Source organism: Thermobia domestica, chromosome 10, assembly GCF_964235325.1.
Source record: "Thermobia domestica chromosome 10, izTheDome1.hap1.1, whole genome shotgun sequence".
In the NCBI taxonomy this organism is placed as follows: domain Eukaryota; kingdom Metazoa; phylum Arthropoda; class Insecta; order Zygentoma; family Lepismatidae; genus Thermobia; species Thermobia domestica.
Genome location: NC_137463.1, coordinates 64868975 through 64883837, shown reverse-complemented (window position 1 = coordinate 64883837; position 14863 = coordinate 64868975). Strand labels below are relative to the sequence as shown.

Below are 14863 nucleotides of genomic sequence, written 5' to 3'. Positions count from 1 at the left end.
GGACAAGGTATCCAACTACCATAGTTTCGACTCGAAGTCAGAGTTGCACTTGGATAGGTTCCCTCGTCAGAGGGAAGGGAGGCACAACTACCCCTACCCCGTGAGTTTGAGATTTGTATAGATTTTATCAATAAAATAGTAGCAAATCGGTGAAAAATGGGAAATTTGACTTCTATCAATGGGTCTTATGACGCTGAAGGTATAACTTGAGATTTTTAAAATCAATTGAGAAAATATTACGTGACCCTATTTACGAGTTTTACTATTAGGATCACGTAGTGGAACTTGTAACTTCGTACTGTTAGTACGTCCGTCCGTTACTCCGTACGATAACATTTGTATGCATACAAAATTTTAAATTGCTTTTTGTAATAGATAGATAAAGCGATTATCTCGAGAGAGCTCGTTAATAGAGATGATTCGCCAACCGAAGATGGTAGAAATGAGTCATTTCCAGTTTTAATATTGTTCATTATAGAACAAAATCGCTAATAGGTAGGGAAAAGGGGTTCTCGGCAATCGATTATACGTTTTAAAGGCAACTTTTATTTTCATTCTTAACAGTCTGGTAAAACCGCAAGAAGTAGAAATGAGCCATTTCCCGTCTCAATGTTGACCACTATATAGAGAGAACGGCAATAGATAGCGAAAAGCGTTGTTTGACAATTGATAATATGTTTGAAGGGCGACGTGCAAGTCCATTCTTAACACTCTAATAAAACTGAAGAAGGTAGAAATGAGCTATTTACTGTTACAACATTTAATACTATAGAGCGAAAAACGTAATAGATATCGAAAAGATGTTTTAGGTAATCGATTAACTTTTCAAGAACAACCTTCATCCTGAGCTTTAACGTGCTATTAAAATCGAAGTTGATACAATTGAGGCATTTCCAGTTACAACGTTGATCACTCTAGAGCAAAAACAATAATAAATAAAAAGAAACCGTTTTTGGCAATCGAGAAGCAGTTTTAAGAACAATCTTCATTTTCATCCTTAAGACTCTAGTAAAAGCGGAACCAGTAGAAATGAAACATTTCCAGCTTTAACTTGGATGAATATAAAGCGAAAATTGTGATAAATAGCAAGAAGCTGTTTTCAACAATCGATAAAGCGTTTAAGGAATAACTGTAATCTTCATTCCTAACAGCCTTGCGAAAAGGAAGTAGTAGAAATTATCCATAACATTCGTTTAAATTCAATCTACATAGAGCAAAAAGTTTAACATATAGCGAGTAACTGATCTCGGGAATCAATTTAGCGTTGTGGAAACAGGTATTATTTATTTTATATTCCTAATTAAATTTGACGTACCAAAACCCAAGTACTTCTGGTTTTATGGACGAACGCAATAGGTTAGAACCCGTAATAGATATCGAGAAGTCGTTTTTTGTAATAAATTAAATGTTCCAAGAATATGTTCTATCTCGGCTAATCTTTCTACTAAACCCGCAAGTGGCAGAATTCAAACACTTCCGGTTCTAAAATTGAGTGTTTTATAATGGATAGCCAGAGGGAGTTTTATGTAATTTATTATGTTTCCATAGAGTATATTCTATTTCTGAAGTAATATCCCTATTCAAACCAGAAATGAAAGAAATATACTACAACTTATGGTTTCCGTATTTTTTGAGAACATATTATGTGATACTTACTGTTTTTACTAGTGTTTATTTTTGAGTAAATACTGGCCGGATCAATAGCAAGTAACATATTGCCTGAGGAATAAAGGCTGATATATCCTGTTGTCAAGCCCGGCAAAGAACAGGCTCGACTGGGGTTGCATTTCATATTTTATTTCTTGAAAACTACTTAATTAATCCATAGCGTAACTTAAAAGATCCCTGTACTTGCTAGGCGAACACGGAGAAATACGCCCCCAGCTAAGCTTAGCTCGGTTTGTATGGTGCTTTATTTGGGGGTAACCAAACGCCTCATTTCAACTTTCTTGTTTTAATCAAGTAGCGCGTCATTTAAGTAATAAATATCGTTATCATTGTGTCCGAGCTTAACTTACATTTGATTTTTTTTATAACTACTGGCCGAATCGGAACTAAATTGGTGGTCCGCAGCCCTCAACCTAACTAATTACCATCGCTATATTTGCTGGGCGAGGTGGCCAGGTTCTGAGCTCGATTTGTGTCATGTACTTTATTTGTCGGAAATCTTTTTCCAATCTAAAGTAATTACTAATTGAAGAATTTGGGGCAAAAACAGGTTACGTCCAAAAAAATAAAATGTAATGAGGTACCTTCACAAGGGTTTCTCGTCGTCCTATTTTCTCCAAACTTAGCACATATATACTACACCGAAAATAAATCGACATGTATTTTATGTTTCTTTCTGAAAATAGGTTAAGGAGGGAAAATGCCCACTTTCATAAAAGGGAAAATTTAATGAAACGAAACTCTCCCTATGCAAAGATGACTTCAAAGTAGGAAATACGGGTTTTGTGGTTTTTGCGAAAAAAGGGTTGCAAAGGGAATGACCCCTGTTCTAAATGGCAAATGACCCCGCACAATCCTTAACAAAACTGGATTACGGTGGAATTGCTTAAAACCATGTTATCTTGAAGATATGCTGTTCTTGAGAAGAGTCTCAATGAGCACAACCACTAATCACTGACCATTTGGACATTACAGGAACACTTTTTTGAAAACATGCAAAGATAACGGTATTCTGGATTTCGGTAAGAATGACTAAACCCGAGATATGTTGTAGATATTGTGATGATGAGAAAGTCTTAATGGGGATAACCAACAATCACTGATCATTTGTCCGCTACAGAGGCACAGTTTTGAAAACAGCAGAAAGTAACGTTATTCTGATTTCGGTGGAATGGCTTGAAACCGTTATATCTTGTAGATATTCTGATAATGAGAAAAAGTTTGAAGAATCACAACTGTCCCTTACTGAGCGATTGGCCACTCTTTTAAACCGAACAAGAGGTAACGTTTTTCTGGACTTCGGTGAAATTAGCTGAAACTGTGATATATTGTAGATTATGTGATCCCGAGAAAATATCTTAATGGACACAAACACCAATTAGTGACTATTTGTCCATATTTCTTAAAACAGCAGAAGGTAAGGATACTCCGGAATTTTGGTATAATTGTATGAAACCCTGAAAAGTTCGATCCCACAACCGGAAAAAATGATCGGGAAGATTAGCGGCCAACATGATTTAAGCACAGACAATATTCAGATATTCATCTTGCGAGACAAAAGAAAATCTTGGAAAGCGCTAGACAATTTTTCTCAAAGTCACGACCTCTACATCATATCATACATTCAATCATTTACACCGGAATCAAAAGTATCGTTATACCCAACTGATTTAGATAACCTGGACCTGCAGTGACCAAACGACCATATTCGATGGTTTCGTCAATTAAGACTTTTTTCATGACCAGAAGTTATTAAACATATCTTATTGTTACTCAATCTTGTCTAAATCCAGAACACTGTAATACTCGGCTATTATCAAGAAAGTAGCCCTGTAATGACCAACCGATTAGTGATTTGTGGTTATGTCCAATAAGATTTTTTTCACCATCACAATATCTACAACATACACCAGCTTTAGTCATTTTTACAAAAAATCCATAACATCGTTCTCTTTGGCAGTTTTCCAAAATGTGGCCCTGTAGTGGCCAAACGATCAGAGATTGGTGGTTATCCCCATTAAGACTTTTCTTATCATCACAATATCTAGAACATAACATGGTTTTAAGCAATTCCACGGAAATCCAATTTCCATAAGGATTATGCACAGTCCCTTGTCATTTCGAAAATGCCCATAGCCCCTGCAACCCTTTTCTCGCAAAAACCACAAAACCCGTATTTCCTACTTTGAAGTCATCTCGGCACAGGCAGAGTTTCGTTTCTTTAATGTGGCTCTCTTAATGAAGAGGGCCCATTTTTGAAAAGGGGGCCTCTGCCCCGCTTAACCTCTTTACCGCAGGAAACAATGAATGTCGATTTATTTTCGGTTTACTATATATGTGCCAAGTTTGAAGATCGGATGAGTGAGAACCGTTGTGAAACTACCTTCTTTACAGTTCCTTTTTTTTCTTGGACTTAACCTACTTTTGCCACAAGTCTTAAAGTACAGAAACCCGCCCGCCGGTAATATCGATTATGCTCTATAGGGATCAGCGTAAAACTGGATATGGTTTATATGTATCACTTTGGGTTTCAATATAGTATTAAGAATGGAGATGATAGCTATTGTGGGAATGCTCAACAGAATGACGGAAACCTTTCTCACAATCTGTCAAGGATTTTGTTTTATAGTGGTCAACTTTAAAACTTGGAAATAATTGTTCTCTACCACTTCCAGTTTCTAGATCACATCAATTAACAACTTCTCCGAAATAATTAACTACCCATAATTTCCAAAAAGAAAATGAAGTTTGAAGTTCTCTTTCTTTCAAGAGCTATGGTGCTTAGGAAAGGACTGATGGCCAAATTATTATTATTATTATTATTATTATTATTATTATTATTATTATTATTATTATTATTATTATTATTATTATTATTAAGTATTCTGCTTCTTGACATTTTGGGACTTGTAGGACGTTCACCCTTCTCGATTTTCAACTTCCATTTTTAATTTCTAATATTTTCTTCCATAACTAAAATCATCGGCCAGCTGCATTCATCATTTTTCTACTCCTATCTTACCTTCCATATCTTACTTTTAACTTTTTTCTTCCTCAGTTAGTTGAGGAGGACAGAAGAGGCTAAGATTTTCTATCCCAGTTTCTTACAATATTAAAAATACAATTCTACTAGACTGTAGATTCCTCAATATATTTTAAAAAAACTATTTTTATTGTTTTCTGGTAACAAGTGAATTGTAATTTTTAAACACACCCATTTCTCTAGGTAGTTCACCATTACATGAGCCTTATCCAATTGGTTTCGGCAGAAATCAGAAACTATTTTTTTCTCTACCATTGATATGATCTACTCCACCCAACGAAACTGGAAACTAAGAACAGAATTGTCCATGAATAAGCGTTATGTGCAATTTTACTATTAGTAAAAAAAGGAGATAACGCATTTCGTTACATCATCCAACAATACGAAAGAAATCGTTTCCAGGTTTTAAAATACCCCCTTAATTAGAATTTATTTTGCTATAAGCGTTATGCGTATACCATTTTCGGTTCGAAACTTATACCATCTCCTATTGAGAATTGCGTTGCAAATTGAACACGCTGTATATCTCAAGAACTGTTTTGTTATATGAAATCAACATGAAATACTGCATTAGAAAAACTAAGCATTATGTAAGATATCTACAGCTCGTTTTCTGTGTACTGTTCAATTTCATTTTATTACGTGCATCCCCGTGGAATAGTCACTTAAACTCTTACATTTGACGCGAGAGATCATAGTTTCCTTTCCCGGTGGAGTCATACGTTCGAGAATGTAATGGCGTTTTAGGAAAGCAATCCTGAGTGAGTTTATTAGGGTTTTCTCACCCACACCAGGGAAATGCCGGGATGGTATCCAATACACAAGCCTCACACCGCTTTCTTCCTCCACGATTCCTTTCTTCCTTTTCTCATCACCCGGATAGTTGTTGGCCTAAGGACATTATTCCCTCAACATGAGGAGCCTAAGGAAATATAAGTCTGAAATGCCAATAAAATGTATAAATAAATACATTTCATATTAGTATAAATCAGGTTATGAATAATGATAAAGAGGTCACAAAGAAAAAAATACATACAATATAATGAATCTGTTTCTGTATCTGTTTCATGGTCTCATATCAGTACTTTGACCTTCATAACAATTACTATTAGCAGTAAACTTAAGATCAAGATTAAACCTTTTGTTATTATTGACATGATAGTTCTGACCCCTATTGTCTTGATTACCATTTCGTTTTCCTTGACAATAATGACCAACATTTTTCCGCTGGATGAAGTGATTTTTCTTACATAGTAAAACATCGCTTACTTTACAATTTGTTGAAAGAGATAAAGCAGAAATTTACAGCGTCAACTTTGAGAGTTCTTGTTGTATGTGAGTTAACTGGTTGAATAAAAGTTGTTTCTGGTAAGTCTTGTCCTTCTACAAGTGCACTACCTGCAGAAAATGCTGTTGACTTCGGACCCTTACTACAGCATTTTACTGAGTGCTAACGTCTATGTTAGCCGATGGAAATAAAGAACACTGCAAAATAGCATAATTCTTTTACAACTACTTCTCGTATTAGTTACACTTCAATAAATGTTAAGTCCTTTCCTCAATAATACATATTTTCAAGAGGCGACTAACTGCATTCCACACGTTACATACTAGAAGTTTTAGATAATGAGGTAAAAGTCCTCCGAGAATAAATTGCAATCAGCCAGCGGGAACAAAATAGGATATATCACTTCAGTGAAAATATTCTCTAAATGTATCAAAAATCCATCTAATAATCTAAGCAACATAGAATACACCATTAAAATCATTTTGCACCAGTCGAATCCTTGAATATGTCATGGTTTAAATATACACAAATATAAACAAAAAATTCACAGAGGTATTAGGGATTCACAACTCTTTCGGAGGAGGAGATAGAAACCAATGTAACTTTAGAATAGCATCGGCAAGGTTGCTCAAATTGAGAAAGCTAAAAGAGAACAAAACTTGTAGTAGGGGGGAAAAGAGCTTAAACATGGATTGGAAATTTGAAAGAATGCCAGAATCGGTCAATAACTTATGATTTTATATTACCCTTAACCTCTGACGTCACAAATGTTTCAAATAAGCCTCGACGTGGTGTCCCGTGGACTCCGAAACATAATCTATATATTTTTATACGTAACACTTACTGTCTTTAAATTTTTATTTCTTTGGCTATTTTTCACGATTTATTATAATGCATTATTACATGACTGAGTTAAAAACAAAGGGTACACACTATATCAAAAAATCAACCAGGTTAACAACATCACCATATTTCATTGGTAGCATTTTTCATAGCTTGTAAGTTTTTTTACTGTCTCTAACAAATAAAATGTTTTTTTGATGTTGGAAAAGGATATTAGAATACACTCAAACCACCGCAATTTTAACAATCACAAAGAGTTTATAAACCTGCAGGGCACAAAGATCACAATTGTTTTGGCGCTCTAATTCTTGTGCTTGTTTCGTCCAAAATAAAATTCATCATTAGAACATGTAGCTTCGTCAGATGAATTGTCCTGACATATGAGACATTTTCTGATATATGAGACTTGCTTTTGTGATCACTTTGACGGACAATCCTGTCATCATCCACATCCGAAAGCAATACATAAGGCAAAATTCTACTCACATCGTCCATTATTCCTGCGACTTTGTCTGCAAATTTGGTTCAGAATCCGTAACTCTGTGCGGCAGAGATATTTTCAAAGTAGATTTTTACTAAAAAGAATCAATTTCGACAGATTTCAGAATTTAAATACTCATCACAAGCTGGGAACAGTAAATTAGCTACGGCACATTTATGTTGCATAAACCAAAACATGGAGTCCCACGGACTCCGTGCAAACGCTTGAGCAGAACTGAAATAAATGTTCATCCCGCTTGCCGCGGAACATTTCCGCACCAATTGATTACCATTATGATTACTAGTTTTCGATAATTAATCAGAGTACCAATTTTCATAAATATCTAGCTGTCACGATCCGCATACATCCCTTGTTAGAGTGCATTTGCAAGTTCGGCAAAAGAGGACGGAGGTTGAGATTCTGTATTAGATTTGTGTTTGCAAAAGTCAACAACGATTTTGAATGATATTCACGTAGTAGAATTGAGACATCATATGGGATCATCAAATTGATATCGATGTTATTTACGGAGGCAACGCAAGTAGAACTGTTGCTTTATAGATGGGCACGTCATCGTTATAGAATACGGGGTAATAATAGAACGTATCAAATATTTAATGGTCATCTACCCTGAATTATTTATGCAATCACGTTCAATGGCGCTAGGCACCACATCATCTCCTCCACTCAACACCTCTTTGGTTCTAAATACTTATCATATAGTTGAGATATTATTATGTGTAGCATGGAATTCCTTGGCTATTCACCCTTCTGCATGTTTGTAGATATTTATTTTCCATTTCAACTCACCAAAATATCACACTTATGCCACTCTGAGTAACATTCTCCTTTGTTAATGTGTGCAAGTCATCTAACATCATGTTTCAGTGTTTCATAAATTTTCGTAGAGAACATACACGTATGTAACTTTACATAACTCGTCATTAAGGTTTACACAAATAGGTATAGGTCAGAAATGCTAGCTCGACTAAAAAGTATTATCTATGATACAACACAAAGGTTGGATTTATATTGAATAGAATATTTTCTTGTTAACCTCAACAATAGATTGGTGGACAGCGTGGTAATTTTAAAAAACTTTTATCTCTCTTGGGAGAGCTGTTTTATACTTCGATAAGGTGTTTTCTTCGTAATCACATCTAGGTATTCTATCATTGGTATTCCTCTTCCTGGTTTTTCCTCTACATTTCCCTCTATCAGCACGGTGGTAAAATCCAAATGTCCAGTAAGATTATCGAGCATGCTGTTTCATCTTTTTCCTACTGTCGCCCTTCATTATCTTCCTTTAGCACGTATTAATTCCTTCCCTTACGGTTCATGTTATGTATAGCGATCTGCGCTAACACCAAATTTCAAATTCTTCCAGCTTGGATATTCAGCTTTTTTAAATTTCCATGTCTCTGATCCATAAAGAGTCAAGATCCATACCAGTGTCTTAATAAATTTTTTACGAACCTACAGCGAAACCTTTCTATTCCAGTGATGATAGTAGTCATCTTCTCCTATAGAATGATTGTTTAGCCTGCGCTATTCTGGAACGTACGTCTTTTTCACTTCTTCCGTCCGAGGCCATTAGACTTCCTAAATAGGGGAAAGTCTTAACGTCTTCGATTTCCTCTCTCGATATAGCCATACGATTGGCCCTTCCTGTCTTCATCTTGTATACTTTATCACTTTGGTATCTTATGTATCTTTATTTTGCATGTTTTCTCGAGTTGGCATTTCGTTTCAAAGTGCTTCCTGGAAGTCTTCATTGCTCTCCGCTAGCAATACTATGTCATCAGCAAGCATTATTCCCTTTGAAACCTGATCCTTTACTATTACGCCTTTCTCATTTTTCTGAAAGAATTCTTTCATAGCCTCTTTTATCTAGATGTTGAACAGGGGAGGTGAAAGTCCATGCCTCATTCCTTTACTTATTCTTGCTTGCTTCTGATCTCTTCCTATAACAGCTTTCTGATTTCCATAAACTTTGCTTTATTATTCTTCTGTTTCTGTAATTGAATTTAAGTTTCTCCATCGCTCTGACCATGAGGTTCCCATCTACATTCTTAAAAGCTTTCTCTATATCTACAAATGCTAGCACAGTTATTTTTTCTATTCTGATGTGCTGTTCAATTATCAACCGTAGACTCAGTATTGCTTCCCCTTATCCCCTTTCCCTCCTGAGTCCAAACTGGTGCTCCGATAGCCGTTCTTTGATTTTGCCTTCTATTCGTTAAGCTATAATCTAGAACATTATTTTTGGTGCATTTGATAGTAAACTTAAAGTTCTGTGTTCTTCGCATTTCTTTGGGCCTTTTCTCTTCGGGATAGATACCAATATGATTTTCTCGAAGTCTCTAGGTATTTTTGTCCGAGATGTACATTTCATTAATAAAATTAAATAATTTCTTCTTTTTTCTGTTCAGAGATTATTAATCACTTCCGTTGGTGGAGGCTTTACTATTTTGCGTATTCTCCAAAGCAATATGAAATTCGTACTTTAAAATTGACAGTCCTAATTCTCCCATAAATTACCTACGATTCAGGTTGAGAGGTGCATAAGGGTTAAAGCTGTCATTATGAAAGATGGGATTGACTCATGATATTAGAAACGATAATCAACTAAGTATGAGGAAGAACAATACAAATATGCATATATTCGTCGATAATGAAAAGAAAGAGTTGCCAATTTAACAGAACTATGAACTGAGACTAGAAGTTTTGGAATATTTGAAAGCACACCGAAATATGTACTCTCTGGGAAAGGCAAACATAAATTAATAACTTTTTTCTCGCAACCGAATAATCTGTGTGATGTTTTGCCTGAACATGAATTAATAGAGTGTGAAGAAAAGTAAAAATGTCTTGATAAAATGACTGATGCTTTTATGATAACAACTAACCCAAATGTCCTTTGTTAGATCAAAATCAAACTTCGTGACCTAGTTTAAATTTAGTATTGTATTATGGAAAGGAGGAAACGAAACTCCTGTTTGTATTTTAATAAGTAAAAAAAATAAGCTTTTTAGATTGTTGATAAATATACATGGAAATTTCTAAGTTACCAAAGTGTTAGAGAATGTTTTCCAATAAGTGGCATCGTTAATACCAGTGTCATTACGAGGTGACGAAAAATTACGACACCAAAGTTAGTAATATTCATCACTATGCCACATGAGTCCAGCACAATATTCCTTACTCATTGGTAATGCGGAAGTAGGTGTCAAAAATTATCACACCTGACTGAAATATCAAAAGATAATGCTACTTATAGACGTAGATTGATGATGTATGAATATTCACTAGAGTTTAATTCAAGTACGTAATAGAAAGTTATAATAGTATTGCGAATATACTATATACTAATTAGTTGTAAAGAAATATGTCACTATGGAAGATCACAGAGTTGAAGACATGTCTTGATCATACTCGGCAAAGGTAATTTTAAATTGAAAGTTGTGAGAAAATAGTTTTCTTTCCTTTAACAGTTATGGGTCCGCTAATACCAAGGAAATAATGAGAATTGCAACATTAAAGCGAAATCACAACTGTTACAATTAGGTCAAAAATTAAAGTATTTTTGACTGAAAATGTACCTTAGTTGGCACACACCACTCTCATAAGAAAAGCAATTTCATTAGTGAAATGGAAAGATTAAGAAAATTCATTGGTAATTAAGAGGAGAAATACTAAGCTGATTCTCTGTAGGAGTTGTACTACGTATTTATGTTTTGAAATAATTGCAAGCTTCATTGTTTTCAATCATGACACTTTACAAGTAAAATATCAATAGCTATTGAACACCCATGAGGCAATTTTATTATTATTATGCCACAATACAAAGATGCAGATTGAGAGTTTATTTACTGGTTAATGTTAAACACTATCAAAACAACGTACTGGTGTTTATCTAAAAATTTCAGTCTTTAGTATGAACATTTCGGGTATTGGATCCTTGATTGGTCACAGCGCTTTCTCTAACGTTGCTACTGATTTTAATTATTTAATTATTAGGTATCCTGATCACCATTTTACAAAAATGAATTCTTTATAGATATTATTGAAAAGTATTTTGTTAACGTAAAGGTGTTATGCGAAAATGTTAAAGTATATTTCATTGTGCTATATTCTCTTATATGATCAGTTGCTTGTTTTTATATTCATTAAATGTAATATTCTGATAATATGGAAGAACAGAAATACGATTTTCTTCACAAAATAAATCACCTATTTGTTAACTTGAATAGAGAAACTATAAATAGCAGAATAAAGAACAGAGTAGAATAAAGAGTAGAATAATGAAACTATTCGATATATGAAAATATGGATTTCAACGTGACAGCAGTGTGATCCTTTTGATCTAACCTGTTAAAGAAACTTCAAGATGAATAAATTGTGTATATATCGTAAGTTTAGTAATGTGTAATACCGTAATACCGCCTTCAGTGAGAGCAAATTTTCTAATATATTCTGAAGTATGTGTTGAATTGTCTGGCCCTGAAAAAAATAAATTAATGAAACTTACTTCAGAATAACAAGACATGTTCATCATAAGCAGCTGAGTTGAACAAGAAAGGAAACAATTATTACTGAATAAGATAATTCCCAACCGCTAATTTTTTTCACTCCAAACCTATATTGTCATAAATAATAATATTCTATCTTAGTTGGGTGTCAGTAAGTTATTTACGTTTCCTGCAATAATTGGAATTTCTTGGAGATATGACATTAATATTTGTTATGAACATGCTAATCAAGCCAAAGTAACATCTCACAAAATTTAACTTAAAATGTTATAATTGAAATTTTCCAATATGTAGTTTATTTTCATTTAAATTGGCTCTAGACATGTAACATTAACTCAGGCCTATTTCATTATTTTTCTTGTAACTATAATTACGGTCCTCTAAAAATAACTAGTGAGTCCAATACATTGTTGTTTTGGAAAGATTATTCAAGATTTCAGAAAACTCTACAAAATATTTAATACCGTAGAAAACAAGATTAAACATTTTACGCGTAGCTGTGTGTAGTATTTGCAGATGTTAATGTCTTAGAGAGAATCTGTTATGTGAAATATCTATAAGTTTATTCGTTCGGATTTGATATGTATCTTTTGGGTACAGTTGAATTGTTAGAAGGAAAAGTTTAGAAGCGCTGTGTCCATACTGTGATGGTGTTTCAGAATTTTAAGTGAGGTGTTCCAAGAATTTTAACGTATACATTCCGATTTAGCAATGCTAAGTGTGCGTGGCAAACGACTTACAGAAAAGGAATTAGGACTATCAACTTTAAAGTACGAATCTGACAATGATTTGGAGAGTACGCAACATGGTAAAGCCCCAGTAATATATCAAAGAAGTGATTTTGAATCTCTGAACAGCAACAAAGGTGAAATCATTTAATATTATTAATGAAATGTACATTTCGGAAAAAACTGAGACTTCGAGAAAAGCATATCGTCATCTATCCCGAAGAGAAAAGGTGCAGAACACAGACGAAATGTGAATAACACAGAAATTCAAGTTTGCTTTCCCATGCATCAAAAATAATGTGCAAGATTATCGCTCAACGAATAGAAGGGAAATCAAAGAACGGCTATCAGAACACCAGTTTGGACTCAGGAGGAGAAGGGGATCAAGGGAAGCAGTACTGAGTCTACGATTGATAATTGAACAGCACATCAGAATAGGAAAAAGAATTGTGGTATCATTTGTAGATATAGAGAAAGCTGTTGGTAACGTAGATTGGAATCTTATGGTCAGAGCGATGGAGAAACTTAAACTCAATTACAGAGACAGAAGAATAATAAAGCAAAGTTTATGGGAACCAGACAGCTGTTATAGGAAGAGATGTGAAGGAAGCAAGGATAAATAAAGGAGTGAGGCATGAACTTTCACCTCCCCTGTTCAACTTCTAGATACAAGGGGTTATGAAAGAATTATTCGAAAACAATGAGAAAGGCGTAAAAGTAAGCGATCATGTTTCAAGCAGAATAAAGCTTGGTGATCACATAGTATTGCTAGTGGAGAACAATGAAGACTTCCAGGAAACACTTTGAATCCAAGAAACCAAAGTGACAAACTGCATAAGAGGAAGTCAGGAAGAGGCAAACGTATGGGTACATGTAGAGAGAAAATCAAAGACGTTAAGACTTTCCTATTTCAAGGAAGTCTACTGTAGTGAAAAAGACGTACGTTCCAGAGTAGCGCAGGCTAAACAATCATTACATAGAACAACATGATTACTATTATCAGAGGAATAGAAATGTTTCGCTGTATGTTCGTTAACGATTTATTAAGAGACAGGTATGGAACCTGACTCTTTATGGATCAGAGACATGGAAATTGACACAAGCTGAAAAACTAAGTTTTAAGAACTTAAAATGTAGTGTTGGCGCAGATCGCTAGGGAGATATGAAGCTGTAAATTTGAGTAATTAGTAGGTCCGTATATGAAACAAACATATGTGTAACATCACTACGACTTCCGAAGGATCTAATGTACAGTAGGCAGTAAACCAGAGCATTCACAGCGTCCAATGACTAAAAGGTTTGACATTTCATATCGAGTGTGCTACTAGGGCAACAAATGTACATTGTTTTTACTTTTCATTCTCGACTGACACGTATCACAGGTCATTCATCTTTGCGAATTGATTCTGATGTACATTCTTGTTTTTGATTTCTTATTTTTTGTGCCACAATTTGTCTGTATTCTTTTTAGGCGCTACGATTCGTTTCTGTGGTTTGGAGGCCATGCAGGATTTTATGGAGTGTTGGAACTCCAAGAGAGTTCGTTTCATAGCTCTCGGGAACGGTTCGCGATATTGATTCCACTCAAATTCCATTGGAATTGCTGCATTATAGGAAGACTTGCTGTTCACATTTCCACATATGTCACATGCGAATTCTCCTTAATCGACGGCTATTTTAACATGTATACTTTTTGGGCTAATCCTCTATCAAGCCTGTTAGTTACTGGATGTTGTGTATATTGTTCCTTATTCCCTACTGTACGTTTGTTTCTTTTGCAGATTGGCTATTGGTATACATTTTTAGTCTCTCTGTAAAGAAGCCAAATTTCTCAAATTTACAGCCATATATTTCCCTTACACTGTAACCTTCTTTTCTCTTATTTTCTTTCGCATTTTATGCCAATTATTTTAATTCCACAAAAGAGAATATTTTCTCTTTAATAAACTATAAGTTTGTGTTAGGATTGCAACACTAGTTGCGTTACAATACTGCCGTCTTCTTGAACACGAATATCAGGTTACCTGCATACATTTTTATTTTCTGCCTTGCTGCGTCATTTTTGAGGAATAATTCGGCACAGTTTAACTGGCCAGTGCTTGGTATATATATATTATACGTTCAGGGTGAACAAGGCTCTTCCGCAACTAATGAATATCACAATGATAATTAGCGATACAGAGCTAGTAAGGGTACCAATTTTCATAAATACTTATCTGTTACGGCTTTCTTAAGTCCCTTGTAAGAACAACTAAAGATTGTCTATCTTATGATAAGTTA

The 14863-nt window shown here is 34.6% G+C and overlaps 1 protein-coding gene across 1 annotated transcript in view; it reads left to right on the top strand.

Moving 5' to 3' along the window:
- Positions 1 to 14863, top strand: part of LOC145661489 (uncharacterized) — a 147646-nt gene that overhangs the window by 102209 nt on the left and 30574 nt on the right. The gene's annotated exons all lie outside the window — the stretch shown is intronic.